Below are 6,624 nucleotides of genomic sequence, written 5' to 3'. Positions count from 1 at the left end.
TGCATTCTTAAGCTGGTCTCGGCCTGCCTGTCACCTTAGATATTTTGTACTTGCTCTGCAGAGAATTGCATCAAGTGCCTTACAGCATATAGCATGTGGGCAGTGGCCTCTCCCTGCAGCTTTTCATGAGGGCTGTGTGTGACCTGTGTGTCTTGTGACTTGTACTTCTCTGAGGACTCTGGGCATCTTTACCAGATTATTGCTTTGGGATTTGTCCATAGGAATTGGCCATTTCTGTCCATTTTTCTACTTTCTTCCTGCTTAGTAAAAGTTTCTGATCTTTCTAGTCCAGCATGATGGTGCACACCTTTAATCCCAGCACTTGGGAGGCAGAGGCAGGAGGATCTCTGAGTTTGAGACCAGCCTGGTCTACAGAGCGAGTGCCAGGACAGGCTCCAAAGCCACACAGAAAAACCTAGTCTGGGGAAAAAAAAAAAAAAAAAAGAAATTTCTGATCTTCTATCATTGATCCTTCATTGTGTTTGATCTTTTTTCTCTGAGACAAGGTTTCTCTGTATAGCTGTTCTGGCTGTCCTGGAACTCGCTTTGTATATCAGGCTGGTCTTGAATTCAGAGATCTGCCTGCCTCTGCCTCCCAATGTTTGAACTTTCTTGGTGTAGAAAAATTCAGAGTTGAGACCATCAGTTAAGTAATGGTTTTAAAGTCTGTTTCTAATCAGTGGGTTTCTATGTTTAGCAGCTCATTTGTTCATAATGTGTGTGTTTTTTCTCTAGAAGTGCGTCCATTTTAAAACTAGAATTAATTAGGTAATTCACGCTGAGGCTGAGTTTTTCTATGTGGTCCTGACTGTTCTGGAGCTCTCCATGTACACCATACTAGCTTTGAACTCACAGAGATCTGCCTACTTCTGCCTCCTAAGTGGGATTAAAGGTCTCCACCACCATGCCCCGCTCGTAATTTTTTTGTTTTGTTTTCCTAGACAGGTTTTCGAGCCTGTCCTGGACCTCGCTCTGTAAAGCAGACTGGCCTCAAATTCACAGAGATCCACCTGTCTCTGCCTCCTGAGTGCTGGAATTAAAGACATGTGATGTGCCAGCACCACTTGGTGTGATTTTTTTTTAAATATTCATTTATTATGTATTCAATATTCTGTCTCTGTGTATGCCTGCAGGCCAGAAGAAGGCACCAGACCTCATTACAGATGGTTGTGAGCCACCATGTGGTTGCTGGGAATTGAACTCAGGACCTTTGGAAGAGCAGGCAATGCTCTCAACCTCTGAGCCATCTCTCCAGCCCGATTTTTTTTTAAGGCAGTCTCTAGTCTGAGCTGGCCTCTAACTCTCCAAGTAGCCAAGGATAACTTTGAACTTCTGATCTTTCTGCCTCAGTCCAAGTGCTGTCATTCAGGTGTCTGCCACTGTCTCTGGCTTATGTGGTATTGGAGACTGAACTCCAGGCCTCCTGCAAGCTCTCTACCAATCTCAGCCCCAAACTGGTAGATTGTTCCACCAGAGTTAAAGAGAAGTAGAGGGGCTGCGGGTGCAGTAGGTGGTAGAACGCACTTGTCATGCACAAGGCCCTAGGTTCCATCCTACTGTGTGTGATTCCAAGACACAGAAGATGGAACTGTGGTTGGAACTGTGGTTGGCAAGAATAGAAAGGTATCCACAGAGGACTGGGCATGGTAGGCATGCACCTTCAGTCCCAGCACTCAGGAGGCAGAGGCAGGGGGATCTCTGTGAGTTTGAAGCTAGCCTGGTCTACAGAGCGAGTTCCAAGATAGCCAGGGTTACACTGAAAAATCCTATCTCAGGAAAAAAAGAAAAAATTGATACCTAGGTAATGTTTTCGTAGATGCATGGAATACATTTTTTTCCAAATTGAATATTTTATTAATGTGCACACACACTCGCACATTCAGAATGAGCTGCCTGGGGAAAAAAGACTATGCCTAAGGGGAAAATGAAAAATAAAATATTCCTGTAGGTTTTCATTATTGTAGGCAATTATGTCCACATCCCTTACAAAGCTATTACCAAATCTGTCCGAGGAAGCAAAGGTTGAAAGGGGAGCAAAGTCTTGGGGAAAATTCAACAGTGGTGTGGCAGAGCTCTCATATGAGAAAGCTGACATAATGTGGACTTTTGCTGTTAATTTTCTTTGCAAAATATGGGGAGAGGTTTGTCAGTGGGCAGAGAATAAGAGAAGGCAGTGCGAATAGGCTTTGCCGTCAGTGTGCCTCACAGTGTTGTGCGGGGTCATCAGGAGAATGCTTGGTCTTTCTCTGGAACCAGTTTCAGAACGTTGACAATTGCAGTGGTCTTGCTGTCGCTGTCTTTCACATCCTGAATGCTTGGCTCCTGAGTACATCCTCTCCGTGAGCTGTGAGACGACCAGCGATATGTGGTGTTTAGGAGCTGTTAGGTGTGCCGTCTGTAATAAAGGAAACCTGTATTTGAAGTCAACAAGCAGGATATTTACAAGAGCTTCAGTAGACAGTTGGATCAGTTGAGCTGTTTAGGATCTAGCATGTCAAACTTGCTAAATGTGACCCCAGCTCTAAGACCCGACACAGATCAGATGACAAAAATTCCCTTCTTCGATGATGTTGGTGCAGTTACACTTCAATATTTTGATACCTTATTCCAAAGAGATAATCTTCAGAAATCCCAGTTCTTCAAAGGATTGCTGAAGGTTCTGCCAAAGCTGCCCAAGCGTGTCATCGCGCAGAGAATTGCCTTGACTTCAGAATTTGTAAACCCTGATATGGTGCCTTTTGTTTTGCCCAATGTTTTACTGAGTGCTGAGGAGTGCGCAAAAGAATATGTCAGATTAATTCTTCCTGAACTTGGTCCTGTGTTTCAACAGCAGGAGCCAGTCCAGATTTTGTTAATTCTTCTACAAAAAATGGATTTGCTCCTAACCAAAACCCCTCTTGACGAGATAAAGAACAGTGTACTGCCCGTGGTCTACAGAGCTCCGGAGGCACCTTCCATTCAGATTAGGAGCTCCGTCTGATCATCCAACTTTTGCAAATCTCATAGACTACCTATCCATGAAAAATGCTTTGATTCTTAGAATTAAAAATGCCTGTTTATGCCGGGCGGTGGTGGCGCACGCCTTTAATCCCAGCACTCGGGAGGCAGAGACAGGCAGATCTCTGTGAGTTCGAGGCCAGCCTGGTCTACAAGAGCTAGTTCCAGGACAGGCTCCAAAACCACAGAGAAACCCTGTCTCGAAAAACTAAAAAAAAAAAAAAAAAAAAAAGACACACAGGTTCAATTGGCTATCTGCGTTCTCAGGTGGCCCGGAGAGATGAACGGAAAGCCTACAGGACCACCAGAGAGGAAGAGGGAAGAGCAGCACGTGCTTACTTTCTGAGGAACAGTTTAAATAGCCTATGGGGGCCGGGCGGTGGTGGCACACGCCTTTAATCCCAGCACTCGGGAGGCAGAGGCAGGCGGATCTCTGTGAGTTCGAGGCCAGCCTGGTCTACAAGAGCTAGTTCCAGGACAGGAACCAAAAGTTACAGAGAAAACCTGTCTCAAAAAATCCAAAAAAAATACAAATGCCTGTTTACAAACATCTTCCCTTGCTGTTCGTGTGAATTCATTAGTCTGTTTGAAGTACTTGGATAAGTGATTTGTACTTGATGCCCTACCCTTCTTACAAGGAGCTTGCGGTCCTCATGGGGATTCTAGGTATCTGTAAGTGTGCTTTCACTCACAAGAAACTAGGAATCACCAAAGAGCAGCTAGCTAGAAAAGTACTCCTCGTCTCATTCTCCTGAGTATCGAAACAATCTTAACCTCAATAAGTGCAGCTCTGATTGCTGTCATAAGGAGAAGCTGAGCAGACTGGAGTCTGAGCACAGGACTAAGCAGGAGCAGCGGAGGTCTTTGGAGATAGGAAATCAAATGATGCTTCTGAGGAGACAAGTGTTACACATGCTGGAAGTCAGATTGACAAGGTCTTCAACAACATTGGAGCAGACCTAACTGGGGTGAATCAGAAAATAAAGAAGATGGGCCTCATCTCGGAAGGTGAAGCGTCCTATCTGAGGGAAGTCTTTAAAGGTCTCCAGACAGATGGTCCCTGCTGTCCTCAAATGCGCAACGCATACTTGATCTTGTTTCACAAAATGAGATTGAGTCTTACTTTTTTCTCCTGATTTTTTGTCTACCAAGCAGATTAAGTCTGTTATTTCGACCTCCTCAGTACAGGTATGAATATGCATTGTACCCTGGGCAGATGAAGATGGATTTGTACTCTGATCACTATCTGGGCATCAAATGTGCATCCAGAATGACAGAGATTATTAAGATCACAAAGGATGCATCCTGGATGAATCTCCTCTCCAATTCCTTTCAGTCTGATTTTGAGGTTTTCACCTGGAGCTACAGAATCTGTTTTTACATCCTCAGAAAGTATTCCAAGAACTTCCGCGTTATGCTTGTTGGGAATCCTCACTAGCTGCCGGCCTTCACGGATAGATCCAGATTCCAGCTTTCCCAGGACCACAGTCCCCATATCATGTACCAGGGACAGAAATCTCATTGCTCTTTGAGATTTGCTCCCGTCAGTCCTGAGCTGGGCATAAAATGAATGTCCTTTTTGGAATTGAAGCCAACTTTTTTCCAGAATGGCACTAGTTTTTCTTTACATTCTTCATAACTCTTGTTGCTCCAATTTACTGTTGGATCACCCATCTTATTAATAAGCAGAGTTAAGTGACACCTGTCTTTGCCATCATTGCATGTTCTCTTGTCTGTCCTCCTTTTTCAAATCCAGTTTCAAGCTCCCCTTTCCTGGCTGAGATCACCAGTACAGCCAGGTCAGCCTGAGAGGCACCACCAGTCATATTTGGAACAAAACTTCTTATGGCCAGGAGCATCTGGAATTGTAAAATGCTTCTTTTCGGTTTCAAAGCAGGCACGGCCTATTTCTACTGTTTTCCTCTTGTCTCGTTCTTCCTCGTTTGTGTCTAAGGCCCAAGACAAGTACCAAGTTTCTCTGTTTTTTTTCTTTAGCTTCTCGATGGTATTTCTCAGGTGTCCTTTTGTCGACCATTCCAGTCAATACATTCAACATGCCTAGTGAACACTGCATTTACGTGTTCTTTCTTAGGAGCACCTGGTGGTGTCACCACCGACTTAGGTTTTGGTATTTCTTCCCCTTCCATCATTTCTGACAGGTTGTTTTCTTTTTTAAAAAATGTGAGTCATCATTGTGTGAAGGTTCAAATTCAGCTGTTAGCATGGACCTTTCAGAAACTGTTGTAGAAAATGGAGAGACAGAAATGTCCCCAGAGGAATCATGGGAGCACAGAGAAGTGATTGAAGCAGAGCCAGGGGGTGGTTCCTCAGGAGACAGAAGACCACCAGAGGAAAGTGCCCAAGAAATGACGGCTGGCTACAGATGCCTTTTTTTTTTTTTTTTTTTTTTTTTTTGGTTTTTTGTGACAGGGTTTCTCTGTAGCTTCTGTAGCTTTGGAGCCTGTCCTAGAACTAGCTCTTGTAGACCAGACTGGCCTCGAACTCACAGAGATCCGCCTGCCTCTGTCTCCCAAGTGCTGAGATTAAAGGAATGTGCCACCATCGCCCGGTTTACAGATGCCTTTTAAAATTTGCTTTTAATATGTGTTTGGTGTGTATGGATGGAAGTGACTTTGGAACGGGGTAATGGATGGAGCTGGGAGGACTGGAAAAGGCCTGGATTTCCATCAGGTGTCCAGGGAGACTCTGGTGCGGGTGCAGAGGAGAGCTCTGGGAACATCTACAGTGTGACGGGGCTGCCTCCTGGCCATCGTGTTGCAGGTGCATCTCATGCAGCAGCTGAGCCATGGGGACCCCAGCTAGCCGGGAATGTTGCAGAGGTAGAGGGCCCTGGACATTTTAGGGGCAAAACCACTGCAGACTGACCATTGGGACAGCACCCAGTGCAACGCCTGCCCAGGAGAACTGCAGTCAGCAGTACTGCTATGAGCTGCTAGAAGGCAAATGTAAAACAATTCTCCAGTGCTACAGTTTCACAGGGTTTGCCCTGTTACGTTTTGGATATTCTGGGGCCTGGTTCTTGCTTTGTCTCCAATGTTTTTCCCTTCTGGAATAAACAGCTTATATGATGTCTGCCCCACAGTGGTGTTGAGGGAGCTGTGGGATGCATTCCTGCCACCCGGCTCCCAGCCACCGGCTAGCTTTACCCGAAATAACAACACACAAACTGTATTCATATAAACACTGCTTGGCCCATTTCTATTCATGTGTGTAGTGCCACGAGGTGGTGACTTATCTTGCCTAACCCATATTTAGTAATCTATGTAGCACCAGTCTTACTGGGAAAGATTCAGCATGTCTGACCTGGCGGCTTGCTTCATCGCGTCTGCCCTCGAGAGCAGCGGCATGGCGTCTTACCTCACTTCCTCTTCCTCCCAGCATTCTGTTCTGTTTACTCCACCCACCTATGTTCTAACCTATGAGGCCAAGCAGTTTCTTTATTAATTAACCAATGACCTTCCCACATCACAGTGGTACCTTGGAGATGTTTCTTTTATTTGTCTCAAATTTTCTAGGTGGCAGGGCATTTACATTCTGTGAGTGTACCTTACCCAAATCTGTTTCAGACAAGACTCTTGACTGGATCCACGACTTGTGAGCTGGTAT

General features: G+C 45.2%; 2 pseudogenes; one reads left to right on the top strand and one right to left on the bottom strand.

Annotated features, from left to right (window-relative positions):
* Positions 1 to 2,147: 2,147 nt before the first annotated feature.
* LOC130864347 (eukaryotic peptide chain release factor GTP-binding subunit ERF3A-like) lies at positions 2,148 to 5,805 on the bottom strand (annotated as a pseudogene).
* LOC130864668 (SCY1-like protein 2) lies at positions 2,301 to 3,985 on the top strand (annotated as a pseudogene).
* Positions 5,806 to 6,624: the final 819 nt, after the last annotated feature.

The sequence above is a fragment of the Chionomys nivalis genome, chromosome 22, assembly GCF_950005125.1.
Source record: "Chionomys nivalis chromosome 22, mChiNiv1.1, whole genome shotgun sequence".
Classification (NCBI taxonomy): Eukaryota; Metazoa; Chordata; class Mammalia; order Rodentia; family Cricetidae; genus Chionomys; species Chionomys nivalis.
Note: the sequence above shows the minus strand (reverse complement) of the source record. Positions and strands in the feature narration are given on the sequence as shown.